At 35.1% G+C, this 24,996-nt stretch overlaps 1 protein-coding gene across 1 annotated transcript in view; it reads left to right on the forward strand.

Annotated features, from left to right (window-relative positions):
- Nucleotides 1-1,300: 1,300 nt before the first annotated feature.
- Nucleotides 1,301-24,996, forward strand: part of SIRT5 (sirtuin 5) — a 102,252-nt gene continuing 78,556 nt past the window's right edge. Inside the window, exon 1 of the mRNA XM_074272008.1 lies at nucleotides 1,301-1,371. The gene's annotated coding sequence lies outside the window, so the exon portion shown is untranslated. The remainder of the gene's footprint in view (nucleotides 1,372-24,996) is intronic.

Raw genomic sequence — 24,996 nt, forward strand, 5'->3', positions numbered from 1 at the left:
TTTAAACCTAATTTCATTTTGTAAAAATGTGATGTACTCACAACCATACAGAATGATTTTACTCAATTCAATTGTACACACCCTTTTCTCTTCTGCTCAACCAAGTTCTTTCCACTACTAAGTGGTCTCAGATTCAGAAGTTCACAGTTCCAGATGTGATCCTCTCCATGGATACTTGACTGTAGAATTAGATTTGTAATTTGTAGATTTGTAAACTTGGAAAATTTAAGTTACTGACTATATTTTCTTGATTACATTTTCTCCATTTGGGAATCTAGTAGTCAAACTTTGAGATTTGAGTCCTTTCTAATACTTATTATATATGTTATCTTGGGCAAGTCACCTAACCTGAGTTCCAGTTTCCTTATCTGTCTTTAAGAGTAGTGCCCTTTGTCACTGTAACAGAATTTAGCAGAGAGCTAGACATTACACACACACACACACACACACACACACACGCACACACGTTTTCTGAATGCTTATGGGCATTTAATATCTTCTTCTTGTTCAGACTCTAGTTTACCACCTGACATAAGAGGAGTAGAAAGGAAAAATGAAAAAGAAATGAGTCTTTTAGCCTCAGCTTCAGGGATGCTCAGGAGAAGATGAGTACTATACTCTCTTTCAGAGAGAAGAGAGGAGAAGGAGGTCACTCTGACTTTTCTAAGGTAGTAGGAATTCACTAGGCTAAATTCAGCTAAGACTAAAAACTAAGAACATTATAAAGGAAGGGATAAGTCAAAGAAGTTTTTACACCTGCCTGAATAACAGAGGAGAGAGCACCAGAAATAGAATGGAACCTCAGTGGAAAGAGACTCAGAGGTCAGCACTGTTAAAACAGAAATTCAGTGGCATTTGAAGCTGCAGAAGCCAGAGAAGTTTAGCAGTTCTCCTCTCCCTTCTTCCTCTCCTCTTTCCTTCTTTTACTTTTCTTTCCTCTCTTCTTTCTTTTCTTCTTCTCTTCCCTTTCCTTTTGTTCTCTTCCCTTCTTTTTCTTTCCCTTCTTTCCTACCCTTTCTTTCCCTCCCTTCCTCTTCTTCTTTTCTTCCTTTTTTTGCTTCTTTATTTTTCATTCATTCATTCTTCTTCCCTTCTTTCTTTCAAACTGGATCTTCCCATTTTATCCAAACTTAAAGTACAGACACTACTCAAAGGCTCAATCTCACTACAGATTCAGAATCAAGCCTCCCTTCTCCCAAGTACTCATTACATTGATGCTAGACTTCTTAGTTCATACACCCAACTGACATAGCCCACTCCAGCTCAGAATTCTAGAACTCAAGCAATTCACTACCTTCAGCTTCCCTGGAAACGAGGATTACATGCCCGTGCCACCATACCAAGCCGCTGACCATGAGTTTTGTCTAGGAGGTATTTATTCCCTTTTGCAATCTGATGTGAGTCTGTGGGAGATGGTCTATAGTAGCAAGAGTCCATAATATGTTAAACAATCTAAATTTGGAAGGTCCCCATTAGCTCAGTTCAGGTATTAGGAGTAGACTGGCAATGATAGAGTTTGAGAATGGTTTTACTGTTTGATTATACTCATAATTTATTTTGTTATACTATCTTAGTTAAATAGTTGGTCATTTGATTTATGTTTTCTCTCTGATCTGTTCACAGAAAATTTACTGGCTGTGGTCATAAACCAAATATCATTCTCACACTGCTCTCCAGTAGCAATGTGATTGAGTGAGACACCTGTTATATACATGTCAGGTGAGGTGACTAATTCTCACACTCTCCATCTTACAGGGATGTAAACCACAAGCCTGTCAGAAAATATCTATCCTTATTATTTGTAATAGAGTAGTAAAGCTTTTTTTAACCCTGTTGATTTTTTTAGTTGAATTTTTAAAAGTATGGGTGAGGAATTCCCCTTGTTGTTCCTTTGCTTTTCAGTCCTATCAATGTCTTTGTGACCCCACTTGGAATTTTTTTTGGCAAAGATATTGCAGTAGTTTGTCATTTCCTTCTTCAGCTCATTTTACAAATGAGGAACTGAGGCAAACAGGATTAAATGACTTGTCCAGGGTCTCACAGGTGGTAAATATCTGAGGTTGGATTTGAAATAGGTCTTCCTAACTCCAGGCCCACCACTCTACTCACTATAGCATCTAGCTATACAAGTTCCTCAGGGGATCTCAAATGTTCCAGATTACAGGTTCTCTGGTAGAAGCCAGAGACCAAGCAGTAAAATAACTGCCAAGATATGGATAGGTGTGGTACCTTGGTAGGTGTTAACTTTACCAGGAATTAGGCCTGCAGGCAGAGAGCCAAGCCTTGGGGAATGCAATAAAGGATGGGAACCCAGGATATGAAGTTACAATGGACAGAGGAATGAGAGCTTTTCCAAACATAGCAGCAATTCTAAAAACTAGGTCTGGCTTAGTGTCTTGTATGACTGAGTTTCATACACTTAAAATCATAAAATATTAAACTTGGAAAGGATCTTAGAGGCCATCTAATCCAATCCCCTGTTCTTAGAAATGAGAAAACTGAAGCCTCAGAGTTAAAGTTATTTATAACTCCAGCTAGATCAGCAAAGAGCATCTGAGTGTTCAAAGGCACCCATGAGTGCAAACACACACACACACACACACATATGAGAGAGACAGAGAAAAAGAAAAAGAGATAGAGAGAAAGAAAGAGAACTTCAGATGACAAGTTTTTAAAAATTACAAATATGCCATTACATATATGAAAAATGTGAAGCCTGAGAAATGTGGCTTCATTCAATCAGTCAACAAATCCCACCCTTCTCCAGTGTAGAGTAGTGCAAAGAATATAGAGTCTGGAATCAGAACATTTTCAAATCTTGATTCTGCTATTTACTACCTATATGCATCCATAAGCTTGTCATTTGATTTCTCTGGACCTCAAATTCCTCATCTGTACTTTGAAAGTACTTGAACAAGGTGACTTTCAAGGTCTCTTTTACATCTAAATCTATGATTCTTTGGTCTCATAAAGCCTTTTTAATTCAAAACTCTCCCCCTAAGGAAGATGGAGTCAAGTGCTAATGGATTAACCCTGGAATATGTCCTTGTCACTGGAATATTTTTGACTTTTTCTCTTTAATCAGTGACTCAGATGAAGGCATAGATAACATACTTGCCAGATCTGTAGAAGACAAAAAGCTGTCTGGGATACGTAACATGTTGAATGGCAGTGTCAGAAATCAAAAGGATTTTGACAGGCTAGAAAGATTGGCTGAATCTCGATTGATGCTCTCACTTTCTTATAGTCACTAAGATGATCACAAAAGAAACTGACAAGTGCATCTCTTGTTGAGATGAAGATTTTGTTCAAATCTCTAGTTGTCAACAAGCATATGAGGGGTTGATGTGGAGAGCAGTGATTAGACAAGGAAGTTGGGGCATAAAACAGCAAACTAGTGTCTGTAGATACCAAAAAGACAAAATGATTAAAACATTTGATCGAACAGAATATATTTGTTTTTGTTCAAATTTTCTTTTCTTTTTTTTTTCTCTCCTACTCAAAGGAAAACCAACAAATTCTTTAAGGTTCCAATAAAATTTCCTTGGTTGGTGTACTAGAAATAGATGAGGGGTGATGGCTGGAGAGACAGAGACAGAGACAGAGAGAGAAGTTAGGAGAGAGAGGAAGGAAGGGAACATTTATTAAGCCCTTATGATGAACTTTGCTTAGGATATAATTTTTGCAAACCACAGAGGGAGAAAATAATGGGTAAGAGCTTTAAAAGCATGTATTATTGTAATTTTGAAGGAACTGAGGATATTTAAAGTGGAAAAGAAAAAATTGAGGGGTAATATAATAGCTATCTTTGATTATTTAAAGGGTTGTCACAAGGAAGAGAATTGACTTGTTTTGCTTGGTTACACAGAAAGACTAGGAACAATGAATGAAAGCTTTAAAAATTGACAAATGTAAACTTAATGAAAAGAAAAACTAACAATTAAAGCTATTCAAAAATGCAATAAGATACTTTGGAATGTAGTGAGATTACTTCTCAATGAAATTTTGAAAGAAAATCTGGATGACCATTTGTTAGGTATGATATAGAAATGATAAAGATGGATTGTATTACTTCACTTCTGAGGTGTTTTCCAACTGTGAGATTGTGTGATTAGAACAGACTTTAAGATAACCTATTTCTTAGTATGTTTTTCCTACCTTGTCTCCCTAGAATATACTGTGATAGTAACAGATTCTTTGAGTTGTTCAGCTTCAGATTTGAGTGTTGAAAGGATATAAGAAATATCAAGAGAAGCTAGATCTCTAGGTATTGTTATTACATTCTTCTTCTCCTTGGGAGCCAAATTAATTAAAATTCACTATTCTGTTACTGGCTTATGTATTCCAAACATTCTTGAGCTTGATACTATTCTATTAGCTTAATGCTTTCCAGATAACCAAAGACATCTAGCCTTCAGAAAGAAAGCTGGTGGTTAGTTATAATGCTTCAACGTTTTGACAAATATTTGTTGTCAAGGAAAAATCCTCATACAAGCAAAATAAGGTGTATCTTATCATTAGAGATGTAAGGTGTATCTTATCATTAGAGGTTTTAAGAAATCATAGATTCCCCATAAATTTATGTGAACACTAAATGCATGTCAAGATACAGAGAAAAAAGATTAAAATAGAAAATTAAATAAGATGTCACAAGGTGATTTTTTTCTTTTCCTTTTTAACTTTGGCACATTTAAGAGATGTTATATTTTTTAATTTACTGTAATGTTTTCTTTAAATTAATGTCTATGAAAATCTTTTTATGTTATGCTATGTACATGAAAATGTTTTTTCTTTGGTCTTTCTGTATTTAAGTTCAAAATAAATTAAGAAAGAAAAGCTAATAATAATACACACAAGCATTTATATAGTGTTTTAAGGTTAAAAAAAGAACTTTACAAATATTATCTCATTTTCTCTTGACAAGAAGTCTGACAAGTAGATACTATTATTATTCACCTTTTGAAAAGAGTAAACAGAAAGATGGATATTAAATGGCTTATTTAAGATCACATATCTAGCCAGTTTTTAAGGCCAAATTTCTTCCTGACTCCAGATTGAGTGCTTTATACACCTTGCTGCTTATCTATTTTGTATGTAAGTGTTTATACCTATATATACATAATATATATGTTTTTACTGGGAAATCTCTCCTTCCTATCCCTACCCAGATTAAACTCAAGTATGTTCTCCTGCATGGTAAGTATTATAAAGGAATGAGCTTTATAATTTTTAGGATCATGGGATTTAGAACTAGGCTGTTTTATATGCAGTTTGACCCCTTCATTTTTTACAGGTGAGGAAACAGAGGCCAAAAGACATTAAGAAATGTCTTCAAAACTTGAGAGTATATAAATCCAATGTGCTTTCCACTATGCCACAGAAGGGAGAATATGTATTTTATAAGCTGATATTTCCATTCTTTTATTATTTGATACATGAGACTAAGAATTCATTTATTCTTAGTAATCAAAGATTTTCAATTAAATCCAAGAAATTTTTATAAATATATACTATATTCAAAGCACTCTACTAGATATTCTATCTCTACTTCTAGAAGTAATGGGAGAGAAACATTTTTTGAAATGTCTTCTTAGACCAAAGTTACTTCTTGAGGGAAAAAAATGTGGATGAATGAAATGTACTATACACTATGTTAATGATATACTCTAAATTCATGTTGTCTAATTTCAACCAAACCTTTACTGTTAGCAATCCTTTAGTATTCCCCCAATTAACTATCACATTTGCCTCATTTATTCTTCCTAATTTTCTCTTCTTTCCTCAAATTCCAATGACAGTCCATACATTCCTCTCAGCTGGTGACTTTCTCTTTATTGAGAAAATTGAGGCCATCATTCATAGCCTTTACTTTGTCCCTTAAAGTTTTTGTATATCCCCATTCATTCCCACAGCTTTTACTCCAGTCTTGGAGTTAAAAGCATACTTTTCTCCTTCACAATTTTATTTTTTTTATTTTATTAAAGCTTTTTATTTTCAAAGCATATGCATGGATAATTTTCAACATGCACCCTTACAAAGCCTTGTGTTTCAAATTTTTTCCTCCCTTCTCCCCACATCCCTCTACCCTAGATGGCAAACAATCCAATATATGTTACACAATATATGCACAATTCTTCTATGCATATTTCCACAAGAAAAATCAGATCAAAAAGGAAAAATGAGAAAGAAAACAAAATGCAAGCAAAAAACAACAAAAAGAGTGAAAATACTATGTTGTGATCCACACTCAATCCCTAGTCCTCTCTCTTGGTATAGATGGTTCTCTCCATCATAAGACCATTGGAAATGGCCTGAATAACCTTGCTGTTGGAAAGAGTCACAACAATCAGAGTTGATCATCACATAATCTTATTGTTGCTGTGTACAATATGTTCCTGGTTCTACTCACTTTACTTAGCATTAGTTCATGTATGTGTCTCCGGGTCTTCCTGAAATTATTCTGCTGATAATTTCTAATAGAAGAATAATATTCCATTACATTCATACACCATAACTTATTCAGCCATTCTCCAACTGATGGGAATCCATTCAGTTTCCAGTTTCTTGCCTCTACAAAAATCTCCTTTCCAATTTTAATCCTTCATTTTTTTACTTGTTTCTTTGATACCACACATTCTTCATTAGGAACTTGCCCCACAACCATTTTTTTCTCTTCTATCTCTTTTTCTCTCCTCTCGTCTACTCCCTTCTCCTTTTCTGCCAATCTTAAGGCAAGAGTTGTTATTCTAGAAACTCTTACTAGTTACTCTAGTGCTCTTTCACTAGCTGATGAGAATGAAGTAATACCACAAATCCACTGCATGAAAGCAGAAAAAAATTTCAGCTGCCCATGGGAAAGCAAGCCCATGACATCCAGCAGATCGACTCCTCTGGGAGACATATTACACCCTAAGAGCCCAGGGTCCAACCTTCCAGCCTAGTAGCAGCAACCCAGAAGCAGAGCATCTTCCCCTGCTCAGTCCAGAAGCAGCAGCTCAGTGACAAAGCAGTCTGCCATGATCCCATGCAGGAGGAGCATCCATTGGCTCTGGTTTTGCTCTCTGGAGTCAAGGAGGAAAATTGAGCCCCTCTAATCTCTTATGTCCTGATAAAGCTAAATCTATCTTTGTTGATAAAATGGAAATACATGAGCTGAATGATTCTACGCAGATCAAATCAGAATGGGTTGAATAAGACCCAAAGAGTCACCCCAATATCTATCAGTCCTAAGCATTGAGAAGATGCAGATTAAGGCAATCCCGATATTGGCTTCCTAAATGCTCTCTGAATATTAAATCATGTCAATAAACTCTTGTCCCAGTTTCTTATTGCTCAACCTCAAAAATATTTGATTTAAAATCAGTCAAATCTAATGGATAATGATGAAAACACCTAGTTTTCAGGCTGAGGTCGGGCCTTGGATTGTATTTCTTCCTTGAGACAGAACATGTTGGATCTATACTTTAATTAAGAGTTTGTCCTCCACTGCCAGGAACTGCATGCATTTCCTTTGCCACCAACTGGCCCTGCAATGCAAGGTGATTTTTGAGACTAACATGCTTTGCTTTTCCAAGGCACAAAGGCCATTAGGACAGTTTTGGAAATGGCTTCAAAAACAACAGATGGTTCTGTAGCATATGACACATCCCAGATAAAAAGGTTCCAAGGGGAGCCTCAAGTTCTTATCGTCCTTGCTTTTGTGGCATCTAAACCCTTCCCCCACCCAAGTCAGAAGAGAACTCAGTTTCCCTTTTTTTGTCTCTTTCTGTTTCTGTCTCTGTCTCTCTATGTGTGTCTCTATCTTTATATATCTATCTCTTTTGTTATATATCTGACTCTCTGTGTCTGTGTCCCACTTTATTTGTCTGCCTCTATCTTTCTTCTTTCTCTCTCTGTTTCTGTGTGTATGTGTCTGTTTCTTTCTTTTTCTTTCAACTGTTATGGTACTCTTGTCTATAAAAATTCTAGGCCACCTTTAATCCCAATTTCCATGACCCCTTGATGAGTCCATGGTCCCCAGAGAGCTTGTCTAGCTATATATTTCCCTCAGAGTTCTAAGTGTTCCTCCTTAAAAGTCTAAAAAAGATTCTCTCCTAAACATATATTAAGTATCCAAAATCATCTTTTCTTATGTTTCTTCATCTGTAAAACAGGTATGATAATAGTAACTATCTTGCAGTGGTGTTGTGTGTTGTTTAATGAAAGAATGATGTAAAGTACTTAGTACATATTAATGCTTTCTGTTTTATTATTATTATTATTATTATTATTATTATTATTATTATTATTATTATTATACAGATTCTAAGAAATTCCCTGTAAAATTAGTAGGGGAATCTATTCCTTTTTTGTCTTTTTCTCTCAGTGTAAATGCTGCTGATAGTTAATGTGGAGATGCCATTTGGAATATGAGTGGGTGTATGGGAAGATGGAAAGTCCAACATCCTCTGAACTCTCCAAAGCTGGAAGAGCCCTCTTTCTGTCAAAAGTAGGGAGTGGGAAGAGGGCACCTGAGCAAAGAAAGCTAAAGCCTTCCTGTTCCCTACCTAGCTACCATCACTCCCCCTCTCAGAGAGTTTCTTTTCAGAAGTTTCAGTTAGACCTCTGTTCTGGCTCCAATTTCTAAAATTCCTTTCCTAGCTAACTCAATTCTTTTATCTGAGAGCCATCAAGGAGGTGTAATGAATCCCCCAGTCAACTTTTGTCCAGCATCACTTCACTTCAAGACTTTTCTCACTTTTCCCAATCTTGATGCCTATGATTGTTTGAGCTAGGATACTCTCACCTAGTTAAGGAATTAGGGTTAAAAAGGAGTAGGATGAGTCTGACCTTTTTTATAGCACATTATTTTGAATTTCATTCATTTACCATATGCCATATAATAATGTCATTTCACTTTTCAGATTGAACCCTACCAAACTACTATTTGACCTTGATGAGGTGTCTTCATTCTTTGTGACTCAGTTTTTTATCTATATGATGAAAGGATTGGCTTGGATAAAATCTCTGAATTCCTTCCTTCCCTCCCTAGCCAGGCATCCAAGGGCCAGAGAGCTTGGGTAAATCCTCCAGGGGTTTCTTTCTCTCACCCCCCCTTCCTATCAACCTCCGTTTCCCCCTTCCCATTCCTGGTTAGATATTAATACCCCAATTCTATCCCCTTTGTAAGCAAATTAAGAATCTCCATTTTACTTAACCTGGACTAAAGGAATAGCCTTCTAGGTGGTCTTCCTGCTTTCAGTCTCTCCCCTTCCTAATCCATTTTGCATACAGCTACAAAACTGATACTCCTAAAGGATAGGTCTGTCTACATTTTCTCTTGCTAAAGAATTTTCTGTGGTTCCCCTTGTCGTAAGAACAAAATACACACTCTTACAGTTTGGCATTTAAATGCTTTTACAATCTAGCACAAGTCTATCTTTCCAGATTAGTTGCACATTTTTTCCCCTCACACATTCTACAAACTAGCTAAACAACTGGCATTTCCTGAATATGAAATCTACCATCCCTGTGGTGCTTACTTCATTCTTTTACAAGGTTCAGCTTCATCTGCTTCCTCCATTTCCCAATTACTTTATACTTTTCAGGTCAGTTCCATGCTTTCCTGCATAAAGACAGAGGGTTGGATAAGATGATCTCTGACAATCTAGAGCAGACACTAACTTTTAGAAAATGGCCTCAGGAAAACAATGTAGTAGATGAAGTTCATCTCTGTCATGCTAGGTTTTATCAGAACCTGCTCTGAGGACAAGATCTCCTATCACAATTTGTGCCTTGGTATGAATTTTTAAATAAGTTTTTGTTGTTACTTTCTTTTCTTGTATCACTATAGTTATCCCAACTATTTTTCTTCTTCTCAGAGATCCTTTTCTTATGAAAAATAGTATTATTATTAGAAGAAAAAAATGAGCATATTTGATTATACTTTGAAAATGTCCTAAAACATACGCAGTATATAATATCTGTGGACTCCCACCTCCACAAAGGATTTCTTCTCATATATCTTCATTCTAGTCTTGTTTGATTTTTATAATTATGTTACATTCAATTTCAGTTTTTTGATGTGTAGTTTTTAATTTTCATTTTTATAGTTATTGTGTATAGTTCTTATAATTCCTTAGTTCATACTTCTTTTCATGCTTCTGTTTGTATCTTTCATACTTTATCACATTTATCATTTCTTACCATAGTATTCCATTCCATTCATGTGCCAAAATCTATTTAGCCATTCCCCAGATAACAAGAATCTACTTTGCTTTTCAATTCTTAGCTATCACAAAAAAGTACTACTATATATAAACTTCATCCACCTGCAAGATCCCATCAGCATTGGGCCTCTACTTTATCACCACTCTCTTTCCCGAATAGAGAGTATGAATTCCAAACACATAGTAGGTACTTAATAAATGTTTACTGATTGGAACATATAGAAACTTTTTTCTTTTTCAGTGGTTTTCTTGGTTGCTAAGCCCAGTAATGGAGTCTCTGGTTCAAAGGGTATGGACATTTTAATCACTTTATTTGTATAATTCCAAATTACTTTCCAAAAGGGTTGTACCTCCTTCAGACAGCTCCGTTAACAATATATTAGTGTGCCTCCTTTCAAGGAGGAAACTCAGCTACAAAGATCTTCACCTGCTTGAACAATTTTGAGATTCTTCTGACCTTTCTACCATGTCTTGGGCACCTTTCCTTCCTACATTTCAGCTTCCTTTTGTATCCACTAGATTATAAGCTCTTGAAAGGAGGGACTTTTTTTTTTTAAAATATTTGTAATCCCAACACTGCCTGGCACATAGTAGGTGTTTAATAAATGTTTGATTTAATAAATGTTTTTTTTTGTTTTGTTTTTCCCCTGAGGCTGGGGGGTTAAGTGACTTGCCCAGGGTCACACAGCTAGGAAGTGTTAAGTGTCTGAGGACAGCTTTGAACTCCGGTCCTCCTGAATTCAAGGCTGGCTCTCTATTCACTGCGCCACCTAGCTGCCCAGGTCTCTGGACTGTTCACATTCTACTGGGGAAAAACATTTAAACAACTAGTACACCATAGATATGTACAGCGTGAATAGGAAATAATTTCAGAAAAATTAAAGAAATTGTGGGTTTAAAGGCTTTGTCCCCAGATAAAGTAGTTTCAGAATGAAAAGATCCTGGGAATGAGGGGAAATAGAGGAAAGAAACAGGGGTTTTCCTGGCCTGTGAAATCCTGCTTTCTTTACCCTTCTCTGAGTAGTCAGTTCTGATTCCTAAATAGGACTTTGAATTAAAAGAAGCCAAACTAATCTCTTTTATATATGTAGAGACAAACGGAAGAAAAGGTCTAAAACAATTATTTAGCAATTATACAAACTTCCCATTTGATTAGGGCTAAGGGGGAGAGGAGAGAGGACATGACATGATAACTTACTTTTTCTAAAGATTTTTCATGACTGATTTCTGCCTTCCTCAGAGGGATGAACTAAAACCAATAGGTAGAAGGTATAAGATTGGAAATTTTATTTCAATATAAGGAAAAATTTCTAACAATCTAAGCTAGTCAATAGTGGGATGGACTGCCTGGAGGGCAGGGGACAGAGCTGGGGAGTGCCCATGACCCAAAGTGGGTGGATGAATACTTGTTAGTGACATCTTGGACAGCAATTATGGTTTAAATGTAAATTAGGTTGGTGACCTCTGAGGTCTCTCCCAACTAACTGCCATTCTATGATTCTGTGAAATGCCCCAGAGGACCTAACCCCAAAGTGTGACACAAGCTGAGATAAGACTGGGGGGAAGGGAGGGTCAAATGGACTTTATCTCTGTAGCAAAATTGTGAAGCAAGTCAAAAAACGTAACTTCTAGTCCTTTGGCCCTCCAGTCAAACTCACATTTGTATCCCCAGTGTCTAAAGACTGAGCACCTCCTAAATTATCCCTTGTATATAATTGCTTGCTCAACCCACATCTCTGCTGGTCCTTACTCCCTAGCTCCATTCAGCTCCATAGTTCTGTCTTTGTGCACATCCAGACATGTTGTGCTCCCGTCTGAATGGATCAGAGATTATCAAGCCTGTAAGACAAAGGGTTCTTCTCCAAATTACACCCAGGAGCTTATCTACAGCTCCCACCCAGGCTTGAAAAGAACAATTTAGTACAACTATTTCACAACAAGGTGAGAAACTAGAGTCTGGAGGAACTTGTTTTAGATAAAATAAAATAATGTAGGCTGCCTTTCACACAGGACTTAATTCAGGTCCCCAGTAGCCAACATACTCCAAGGCTTGCTTCAATTTTCAGACTTTGAACCCCAGGCTACTGACTGACCCTTTCCAATATGGACAGATAGTAGTCTAGCATAACTGACAGCCTGAGATTCCTGGATGTCAGCTCGTCCACCGCACTGACAGGGACTGCTGAGTGCCTACAGTGACTACAGGGATTCTGCAATAGGGATTCTGCTCCTGAGGCTGAAAGAAAGGGAAGGCAGACATTGCATTCAGTCCCCTGCTGGTGCCTCTGCCCTCTGCTTAAAAAAAAAAAAAAAAAAAAAAAAAAAAAATTCTGGGAAGGGGAAATAGGTCAGTCACCTGCTAAAAATAAACCTGAGAAGGTGTTTGGGAAAGTAGCCCATTTCCCACACTGTGGCAAGAAAACAGCTAAAGAAATCAGGCACAGGAAGAGCCAGGGTTTGCAAGAAAGGGCAAAGAGGGCAAAATTTATATTTAGGTCATTCAAATCTTTGGCATAAAGTGGTGGGCACATGAAGCATGTGGGATATGGGCCTTGTGTCCGAGGTCAGCTGATAGGTTTCATAGATCCTAGTAGGGAAGAGGTCCAGAGGCCAGGGGAGTCAGCAGAAGTACGAAGATATTGTAGGTCTAGGCCAGCAAATTGATAGGAAGCAGGAAGCAGGGAAGTAAACTAAGAGAAGGATCAAGAACCCTGGCTAAAAGACTGAAGAACAAATTGTGGAAAAAAATTATTTTTTAGGTTTCTCTTGGTCACATTCTTTTTCTTTTTTTCTCTTTTCATTTTTCCATCCATCAACTTCATTTTCAAATATATTGTTTCTCTTCTACCAACTCACCCCCTACATAGAGTATTCTTTCCCAAAATTACCTTATATAAATTATGTATGTATGTAAATATCCATATATATAATTTATTTATGTATAAAATGTTCTCTCTTCTGTTAGACTATAAATTCTTTGAAGGGAGGGACTATTTTTCTCTGGTCTTCATATTTTCAAGACTTAGTTCAGTGTCTAGCACAAGAAAAATGCTTTTTGAATGAGATAGGGAAAAGTCAAGATGGTAGAGTAATAAAGAAGCAACGTGGAGCATGCTTATCCATAAATTTCTCCTCTTGGTATAGAAAATATATCAGATTGAATCTTTTTTCCTTTTTTTTTCTTTATGCTATTTTTTACATGTACATTAATTTTTTAAAACACATATTTCTTTACAAATCATGTTGAGAGAGAAAAATCAAAACAAAAGGGAAAAACCAGAAGAGGAAAAAAAAAAATAGAAGAAAAAGGGGGAAAAAAAATGAACATAGCATGTGTCAATTTACATTCAGTCTCCATAGTTTTCTCCCTGGATGCAGATGGCGTTTTCTATCCAAAATTTATTAGGATTGCCTTGGATCATTGAACCATTGAAAAGAACCAAAGAGCAAATACTACAAACAAGGAGAAAGGGGGAAAGGGGAAGTGACTAATGCTTGAACGTCATTCCCATATGAACTAGTCAATAAAAAGGTATAATATATACACACACATATCATTAGGTACAGAAATACATTTCACTCAACGGAGGGGGAAAAAAAAGGAAGAGCAAGCAGGGAGGGCAAATTAAAGGAAGGGTTGATCCTAAGAAAAATGAATTCTAAAGAATACAAAATATCTGTAGTTCTTTTTAAAATAATAAAGAATGGGAATATAAAGGGATGCCCATAAATGGATAATGGATAAATAAGTTGTGGTTTAGAAGTATGGTGGAATTCTCTTATAAAGGTGCTAACTTCTTATAAACATAATGATCAAGCAGAAATACCAAGGGATCAATAAAGAAAGAGGCAAAACATTATCTGATAGAGAGCAAAATAATTCAAAATGCAGAATGAAACATATTTTTTTAGGCCATGCATGACCAATATAAAAATACGTTTTGATTGATAATATATGTTTGTAATAGATATTGTTTTTCTTGTATTCACAATAGAGCTGGGGGAAAATTAGGAGGGTTAGAAGGAGATCTTGGCTGATTAAAACAAAATATAAAAAAAAAGTTTAAGAACTCAGAACAATACTATGATTAAATACAATTGAGGACTCACAACAATACATTCTGCTCACTTCCCAACAGAGAGGTGACTGAATCAGAATGCAGATTGCAATATTTTTAGACATGTACAATAAGAAATTTTGTTTCGCTTGACTATATATGTTAGTAATAAAAATTTCATTTTTCTTGCTTTCTCAGTGAAGAATAGGGCATGTAAAGGAAGTAAAATAGAAGGCTAATTAATCTTGTTCAAAATATTTAATATGAAATTTAATGTGAAAATAAGAAAGTAAGGTCATCAAGTAAGTATAGAGATAAAAGAGGGCCCAGCCTTGGGGTATACCCAAATTATTGCACATATCGTGAATGATATAAAATAGAAGGATCCCGATATCATATATCAAGGAGGAGAACCAAGAGACAGTATCAGGAGGAAAAAGTAATCAAGAGCAGTTGAATGAAGGGGTCAGATGCCAATAAGAGAAGGTTCAAAAGAGACTTGAGACAAGAAGAAAGGAAACAACAATAATAAATAGTCAGCAATTACATAGCACTTTTCTTTCAGGTACTCTGCCCAAAGGAATATATATTCACATACATACATACATATATGTATGATTGATTGATTGATTGCTGAAACCTAGCAAGGTACTTTGGGTTTACAGGCCAGATTTCTTTTTTTTAATATGGAATATGCCTTTAACCCAAATCATTCTGGTTCTCATTGATTGGCCAACAATAGATGTCAGCCTAAGTCTCCGTTGGTCATTGGATCCTGATGGTTCAGAATGAGTGTAAATAGCAATTGATTTTGTTTTGGAGTCTTCTCCACCCAGGTTGATTTTTTTTTGGGGGGGGAGGGGGACTAGGTAAAAGAGGCCATTCTTTGCTTCACTTCTCACCTATCCTTAATTACTGAATGGGCGTCGCCTCACACAAATTGAAGCCTGGGAAAGACCATAATTTCAAAAGGCCAAGGTCTCTCACTACATCCAGAGCCATCTCTAATTGTTCTGATCTATATCTTGCTATTCCCATATTATGAATCTTCTATAACAATAAAAACTAATATTTATATAGCACTTTAAAGCTATTAAAATGCATTTCCTGTATTAAATCTTCACTGCATCTCTGTTATGTAGGTGCTGTTTTTATCCCTAGCTTACAAATAAAAGATTATTAAGTGCTTACTATGTGGTAGGCTTACAAGGTACCAAACACTAGAAATATAACCACAAGTAAAACCAAAGCAAGGAGCTTACATTCTTTGTAAAGCAAGGAGCTTACATTTTTTGTAATATGCATATGCGAAATATAGTACATAAAAGGGAACTGGAAATATAGAACTTGGGGGGAGATACACTAAGTGCAGTCCATAGAGTCAGGTTCTGAATCATATTTGAATTATTTTGGGGTTTTTTGTTATTATTATTATTATTATAGCTTTTTATTTACAAAACATGCATGGGTAATCTTTCAACATTGATCTTTGCAAAACCTGTTTCAACTTTTCCCCTCCTTCTCCCCACCCCCTCCCTTAGATGGCAGGAGGTCCAATACATGTTAAATATGTTAAAGTATATGTTAAATGCAATATATGTATACATATTTATACAGTTATTTTGCTGCATGAGAAAAATATGATCTAGAAAAGCACTTAATATTTTTCTAATTGTTAAGATCTGACTTTATTTGTGTGGAATGTGTTTTGTAGTTTTGCTCATATAGTTCCTGACTTTCCCTTGGTGGATAGTGAATCATATTAGAGTTAACATGGCTGGCATATTTTCTCAAGTGGAAGTTCCATAGAGGAACTCACCAATTGGAGAAGGAGACTTCAGAAATAGGATAAAGTGATTTACTCAGAGTCACTTTAATTAATAAGTTTATGAGATAGAATTCAAACACATATCCTCCTGAGTCCAAGCATTCTGTCACTAAGTCATCTAGTTGCCAGGAGATAACAAATCACATTCTTAAACAGCTTTAAAGGAAATGTTTTGCTTATTTGGCAGAAATATTGTCAAGTGGGAATTATTTCATACTTGCTCTTATTAGGGTGTAGAATCAAGGTGAAATAATTATTAAGAATTTAGAAACTAGGGGCAGGTAGCTGCACATTAAATATAACCCTTGAAGTCAGGAGGATCTGAGTTCAAAACAAGCCTTAGACACTTACTACTTGTGTGACCTTGGGCAAGTTACAACCTTGATTACCTCAAAAAAAATTTTAGAAACCAGTGGTACACTGAAGTCACCGATGTAATAGTTTTAGAAGGCCTACTGTTAAATTTTCAGTTGAGTGTTTTTTGTTGTTGTTGAATCATTTTTCAGTTGCATCTGATTCTGTGACCTACCATTAGGACTTTCTTGGCAGAGACAATGAAGTGATTTTCCATTACAGAACAATAATATTCCACTATATTCATATACCCATAACTTAGTCAGTCATTCCCCAATTATGGGCATTCACACAATTTCCAATTCTTTGCCACTACAAAAAGGGCTGTTACATAACTCATTCTTGCACATGTGGGTCCTTTCCCCTCTTTTATGATGTTTTGGGAATAGGATATCACACTTTTATAGCCCTTTAAGAATAGTTCCAAATTGCTCAACAGATTTGCTAGATCAGTTCTCAACTACACCAACAATGCATTAATGTCCCAGTTTTCCCACATCCTCTCCAACATTCATTATTTTTCCTTGACATCTTTCCCAATCTGAGAAGTGTGAAATGGTATCTCAGAGTTGTCTTGATTTGCATTTTTCTAATCAATAGAGTATTCTTTGTATGACTATAGATGGCTTTAATTTCTTCATCTGAAAATTATCTGTTTCATATCCTTTGACCATTTATCACTTGGGGAATGGTCTATTCTTATAAATTTGAATCAATTATCTATATATTTTAGAAATAAGGCGTTTATCAGAAACAATGGCTGTAAAAATTGTTTTCCAGCTTTCTACTTTCTTTTTAATCTTGGCTTTTTTGGTTTTGTTTGTGCAAAAACTTTTTAATTTGATGTAATAAAAATTATCTATTTTGCATCTCATAATGTTCTATAGTTCTTCTTTGGCTATAAATTCCTTTCCTCTGCCTCTGACAAGTAGACTATCTCTTGCTCTATTAATTTTCTTATAATATCACCCTTTATAGCTAAATCATGAACCCATTTTGACCTTATCTTGGTATAGAATGTTAGATATTGATCAATGCCTAATTTCTGCCATATTATTTTCAAATTTTCCCAGAAGTTTTTGTCAAATAGTGAGTTCTTCTCCCAGAAACTGGAGTCTTTGGGTTTCTCTTTTTCATTAATTTCCTTGAAATTCTTGAGCTTTCGTTCTTTCCAGATGAATTTTGTTATTTATTTTTCTAGCTCTATAAAATAATTTTTTGGCAGTTTGATTGGTATAGCCTTCATAAGTAGACTAATTTAGGTAAGATTGTTATTTTTATTATATTAACTCAGCCTACCCATGAGCAATTGATATTTTTCCTATTTATTTTTCCTATTGTTTAGATCTGACTATTTGTATGAAAAACATTTAGTAATTGTGTTCACACAGTTCCTGGTTTTCTCTTGACAGGTAGATCCCAAATAATTTATATTGTCTACAGTTATTTTAAATGGAGTTTCTTTTTACAGAACTTTGTTGGTAACATTGAAATGTGGATGATTTATGTGAGTTTATTTTCTATCCTGCAACTTTGCTAAAATTAATTGTTTCTAACAGTTTTTAAAGTAGATTCTCTAGGAATTCCTAAATATGTCATTATATCATATGCAAAGATGTTTCCTCCTTCAATTTCTTTTTCTTCTCCTATTGCTAAAACTAACATTTCTAGTACAATATTAAATAATAGTGGAAATAATGGGCATTCTTGTTTCATTCCTGATCTTATTAGGAATGTTTCTAGCTTATCCCTACTAATCATAATGATTGCTGATGGTTTTAGATAGATGTCAATACTAAACTTCCCTTGAGATCAAGGAAAATAACATTTATCCTGGTCCTCAAAGTACTGTGCCCCTCAACTACCAATAATTGAGCACAAGAGATAAATATAATTTATTGGAAACAGGCAAGTAAAAAATAAAGCATCTAGTCTCAGCCTTTCCCTGTTCCTTATAGAGGCAAGAATCAGTTTTCTTTGAATGTAAGTGGACCAGATTCCACCTATATAACCATAGTATACATAAGACAAGTTATTTATATTTGGACAGCAACCACATACAAATTTTTACATTTATTATATAAAATTTTTAGATGTTTTGCATGAACAAAATCAATGCAACTAAGTTGGAAAAGAAGTTGGAAGAGGAAAGGAAAGGAATCTTTACTAAAATAAATTTGAGAAAGCTGTAAAATGAAAGATATAAAATAAATTTATACAAAAGATTAGACTGATTTTCTAATGGATAGGTGATCAAAGAATATGAATAGGAATTTTTCAAAAGAGAAAATGCAAGCTATCAACAACCATATGAAAGAGTGTTCCAAATCAAAACTTATTTTTTAAAATACAAATTAAAATAACTTTAAGGTTCTACTTCAAACCCATTAAATTGGTAATGGTGATAAAGAACAAAAATTAGAAATTTTGGAAGGGTTACAAAAGAAAAAACATATTTATGCACTATTCATGGGAATTCATGCATTTTCTGGGAAAAAATGAAAGTATACTAAAAAGTCAATAAATCATACTTATATAGTGATATCAATTAATCAATAAGCATTTATTGAACAACTATTACATGCCAGGCTAGGCACTGAGGAATTCAAAAAGGGGCAAAAGACAGTCCTATTGGATATATTCCTTGTGGAAATCAAACATTCCAAACAGAAAAATATCAATAACAGTAGTAAAAAAAAAAAGGAAACAAAATGGCAGCCCAGTAGTTGGGGAATGATTAAATGAATTGTGGTACATGAATATAGCAAACTATTATTGTACCATTAAAAAAATGACAAATATGAAGGATTCATCTTTCCTTTTTTTTACTCTTTATTTCTATGTTACCTGTCTCTGTCATAAACACATAACCCTTAGGGAGCAATACCAATTTTTTCATAAAGGAAGCAATATTTTTACATAAGAAGTTCATGGGAATTTGAATTGTGGCTCAAGTGAGACAAAGTTAAATGTACAGGTGAAGGGAGGGAGAGAGGAAGGAAGGAGAAAGAGATTTTAAATATAAACTTCAATAGAGAAATCAGAAAGCTGTAGACAATACCTTGTCAAGATCCCCCAGTTTTTTGGAAAATCCTTTGTCTTATACAATTCTCTCCCTTCTTCAGTCAGAAATAGCCTCTGAACATTATTGAATTACTGAATAATAAATAGGCTTATTGACACAGCAAGAATGTTAAGGATAGAAAGCATCTTGGAGCCAATGAGGTATTTTATGCCATAATTCCAACTAATTATGTTCAATACTTAGATATCAAAATGACTTCTTTAAAAATACAAAATATTTATTTCAATTGTAATTTCCCAACTAGTTGAATCAGTCAAGGGATCTTTCTAAAACTTCTTGTTTTTCTGTTTCTTTCTTCTTGTTCTACCCAACCTTAAGGTTTGCAAAGCACTTATGTATTTCAGTTGTTCTGTCATGTCCAACTCTTCATGATCCCATTTTGGATTTTCTTGACAAAGATACTAGAGTATCTTTTTCTTGACAAAGTAGAGTATCTTTTCTTGACAAAGATACTAGAGATTTGCCATTTCCTTTTCCAGCTCATTTTACAAATAAGGAAACTAAGGCAAACAGGATTAAGAGACTTGCCCAGGGTTCCACAACTAGTAAATGTCTGAAGCCAGATTTGACCTCAGGAAGATTAGTCTTCCTGATTCCAGACCCAGTTCTCTACCCACTGTTCCACCTAGCTGCCTATTCTATATGTAGACTACCTTATTTGATACTTATAACCTGTAAGAATTTACATTCTAATTATGAGGAGACAGTTTGAAAGAGATAAGTGACTTGTGCAGAGTGATACACCCCATAAATGTTTGAAATAGAATTCACTCAGCTGAAGGAAATCATTTGCCAAAGTATGATACCTATTATAACTTGCATGAGAAAAGAAGTGTGCGGGATGCCATCTGACAATGTTATGACAGAAAAGGCATTGGTTCAGTCATAAGTAAAGATTATGGGGTAAAAAGTGGACGACCTCAATATTGTACTGATATTTGTTATTGTCCATGTTTTGTTCTCAAAGAGGATCAATGACTTTAGGAGGGTGATGTTATGACTTGCAAATAAATTGGAGTTAAGTGAGGCAAGACTGCAAAATTGCCAAACTCTCTCTCTCTCTTCCAGAGACATCTGAGTCCAGTGGTAAGACATAGAGTAAGACAACTGGCCATGACCTCAGATGCAGTGGGAGACCTTGGCCTTTTGTCTGAGGTAACACTCATTCATTGATTTAAGGTTAGGTAAGACATGAGGCAAAAGATAATCTAATTTGTCTACTAAAAAAAAAGATCAATCTGGGAGGAGAAGATCCTCGGGGTTTCTGGCCAGAATAGAAACAATTGCTATTTATCCTCACTGTGAGCCACCAAAACCAAAACAATGACCAAATGAGAGGGACCAGAATCTATGATTGGACAATCAGTGAAAGCCAAAGTGATTGGGGTTTAGGACTATGGGTTTTATGCCTGGTTTTCAGAATTTTATTTCAAAATGAAGTTACATGGGATAGAAGAGTTAATTGTTTTTTAAATGATAGAATAAATAAATAGCGAAGAGAAAAAAAAGATCTAGTCTCAAACTCCAAGCTATCTCTTGAGGTTTAAGGGATCAAAATTTATATTGTTTTGGGCAGAACATTTATTTACATGTAAGAGTATGATTCCCCTTGTGGATAGAGGGAGAGGAGGAAGGAAGGAAGGAAAGAGGACTCTGAAAGTCTTCCCCTTCTAGATTGAAATTTTTTTTAATAGGCAAACCAGGGTCATTTGCCTCATCTCTTATGTAGGACTTACACATATGAATGATTAAAGGACATAGAAGAAAGTCTTTAGAACTTGTATGAAAGATATACTGGAGAACATATACAAGAAAAAGAGATAATATAAAAAGTATGAGTTGCACCAAGAAGGGAGTGCCCAAATAAATGAGATCCCATATCATCAAAATTAGGAAGAATAAATGAATTTTTAAATTAAATCAATGGCTCTCTAATGCAGTCATTTGAGGGACTCTAACCCCCTATTGTCCTAAAATATCTTCTATACCTGATTGTCACCTATTAATAAAACAATTCCAATTCTTCCTGGAATGGTCATAATCTCCATGTGAATTGCCAATGAGAATGTTTCCATTCTGTATCAGAGCTATCCCTCTATTTTTTTAAATTAATTTTATAATTATAACACTGGGAAATGAGTGTAAACTGTTATTTTTACCTTCTGAATCCAATTCTTCCTGTGCAACAAGAAATTCGGTTCTACACACATATATTGTATCTAGGATATATTGTAATATATTTAACATGTATAAGACTGCCTGCCATCTGGGGGAGGGGGTTGGGGGAGGAAGGGAAAAAATCTGAACAGAAGTAAGTGCAAGGGATAATGTTATAAAAAATTACCCATGCATATGTACGGTCAAAAAAAAAGTTATAATTATAAAATAAAATAAAAATTAAATTAAAAAAATGTATAATTATAGCATTTTTTGACAGTACATATGCATAGGTAATTTTTTTTTTTACAACATTATCCCTTGTACTCCCTTCTGTTCCGAGTTTTTCCCCTCCTTCCCTCCACCCCCTCCCCTAGATGGCAGGCATTCCCATACATATTAAATATCTTATAGTATATCTAGGTACAATATGTGCAGAACCGAATTTTGTTGTTGTTGTTGTTGCAAAGGAAGAATTGTATTCAGAAGGTAAAAATAATCGGGGAAGAAAAACAAACAAACAAAAAATGCTCACAGTTTATACTCATTTCCCAGTGTTCCTTCTCTGGGTGTAGCTGATTCTGTCCATCATAGACCAATTGGAATTGGATTGAAGAGCTATCCCTCTAAATCCAGAAATCTTCCACTTTTGGAACTTTTAAACTTCCACAAGTGAAGTTTAAACTAATAAAACATACACAGAGGCTTCTCCCTGAAAACTGGAATGTATCAAGAACATAGTATTAAAATACATGAGTTACTTTGCTAGAAATTAACTTCACCGATAAACATAATATTTTTTGCATATAATATGAAAATATAAAGCAACACACACATATACACAAACAAAACAAACAAATGCTCCAAGCATCTGCAAAGAAAAGGATAGAAGGGAATTTTCCCATTTCAGGGATTCAGATTATCTAGATCAGGGAAAGCTTCAGCTAGTCACAAGGCTAAAGTGGACCCAAGAAAGGACTCAATCTCACTAGAGAAATATAAGTAATGACTAGATCATTGCATGCTGAAGGTTTTAAGAAAGGGTAGGGAAAAAAAGAAATTTGCATAATAATTTTATGTTTAAAAGGAATAGCAAGTTGTACATAATAGTTTTTTAAATTATAATTTAAATCTCCCACTGAGGATCAGAGAAAGAATGGTGCAAAGAAGTCACCTTCAAGAAGATCCAACTCACTTCCAGTTGATCAATGATGGACAGAGGTAGCTACACCCAGAGAAGAAACACTGGGAGGAGAATGAAAATTGTTAGCACTAATATCTGTCTGCCCAGGTTGCATGTACCTTCGGATTCTAATGTTTATTGTGCAACAAGAAAATGATATTCGCACACATGTATTGTACCTAGACTATATTGTAACACATGTAAAATGTGTGGTATTGCCTGTCGTCGGGGGGAGGGAATAGAGGGAGGGGGGGTAATTTGGAAAAATGAATACAAGGGATAATATTATAAAATATATATATATATATAATAAAAAAAAAAAAGAAGTCACCTTCAGAGACACCATACTCTTGAAAGTAGCCCTGAAGTGTTCCCATTCCAAAAGATCCAACTCTAAGGGCATTTAAAATTCCAGCTCTTTCCTCCTTTCTCCCTTTCCTCTAACTCTTTGGGCTTCAGTTTTCACATCTGTAAAATGGGGATAGAAAAAGCATTGGATAATCAAACTTTACATGCCTTCAACAGTTTTCTGGCCCAACCAAAGATTGCAATTTCTCAGTTTAAGTCACAGCTCTTTCCAACATTTTGTGATATCCCTGCAAGAGAAGCTTAGTAAAAGAGGAGAAGACAATAGGGTATTCTTTCTCTGATATTCAGATAAATTTGATCTATTTCTTTTGTTTGTCAAATTTTTTGATCTCTATGATCTTCTGTATGATAGGTTGTGGGGAGGAGGAAGGGGGTAAAATTTGCATCTTATGCTTGCAGGTCAGGCTTTGTTCAGCTAAATCTCCAGAAATAACAGTCTTGGAGTGTACTATGCTCCATAAAGAACAAGTTCTGGAGAAAACAAAAAAATCTTGCAGAAGCTGCTTCTTCAATCCAGCCCATAGCTCCCCAAAATCACAAATTATTCGAATTAGAAGGATTGCAGGGTCATTTATTTCAACCTCTAGCACATTTTACAGATGAGTAAACTTGAATTCACCGAGAATTCATTTGTCCAAGGTCACACAATAATAAGTGGTAGAGCAGAAACAAGTCTTCATACTATAAAACAGTACATACATATATATATATATGTATATGTGTGTACATACAAATGTGTGTGCTTATATGTGTGTATTTTGCACATATACATACACATTATAGTATAGCTTGCCTTTCTCTTATCTACTACTAAGTCTTTGTCTTTCCCCATAGCTGTCTGAGGAAGAAGCTGAACTGCCACAAGGTACTAGATGATACTCTTTATGGCCACTTTACACATCTGGCAAATAGTGCTATTTCCTAGTGGATAAAATTATCTTATTTCCATATTTATATAGCAGACAAACAACTCAGATGTGCAGAGAATTCTATCTAAAAACCTACCGAATGATTTTTTTTCTTTTTATATCAAATAACCATGGGAGTCTTCTAACTGCTCTTATTTCTGAATTTTCTACAAATATTGAATCAATTTTTGCATAACTTATCAAATGGTTTTCACAGTAAACCTAATTCATACAAATGGCATAAAAATCTTAAATTGACCATTTTTGAAACTAATTTTCATTTTTTTGTTTTATCTTTGCTTCTTTTTTGGATATTGCAATGGCTTGCTCATTGGTTTCCCTGCTTCAAATCTCTCCCCTCCAATATACCCTATATACAGTTTTTTTTTTCCTATACACAGTTCTGTTCGCATCTCTTGTTCATCAACTAAATAAACTCCAGTACCCACTATCTTGAGGATCACATATATAAATTCTTATTTCTAATAAGGGTTCTAATGAAAGCTTTCTAATACGACCAAGGTCATACCTGTCAATGTTTGGGAAGAATCACATCTGTGCATTGCTCTATATTTTTTAATTTAAGAAGATAGAGAAGATGAGTAATCCACAGCTTGATATCACTTGATGATATATGTACACCCCAACTAATGTGAGAAATGTAACTCTCCTGAGAGACACAGAAACAATCTTTCTTGGGGGAAGATCAAAGTAGCTAATACTCCCATAGCATCTTAAGGTTTTGAAAAATACTTTAGGATGCTCTAAATCACTATTGATCAGAGAAATGCAAATTAAGACAGCTCTGAGATACCACTACACACCTGTCAGATTGGCTAAGATGAC

The sequence above is a fragment of the Sminthopsis crassicaudata genome, chromosome 1, assembly GCF_048593235.1.
Source record: "Sminthopsis crassicaudata isolate SCR6 chromosome 1, ASM4859323v1, whole genome shotgun sequence".
NCBI lineage: Eukaryota > Metazoa > Chordata > Mammalia > Dasyuromorphia > Dasyuridae > Sminthopsis > Sminthopsis crassicaudata.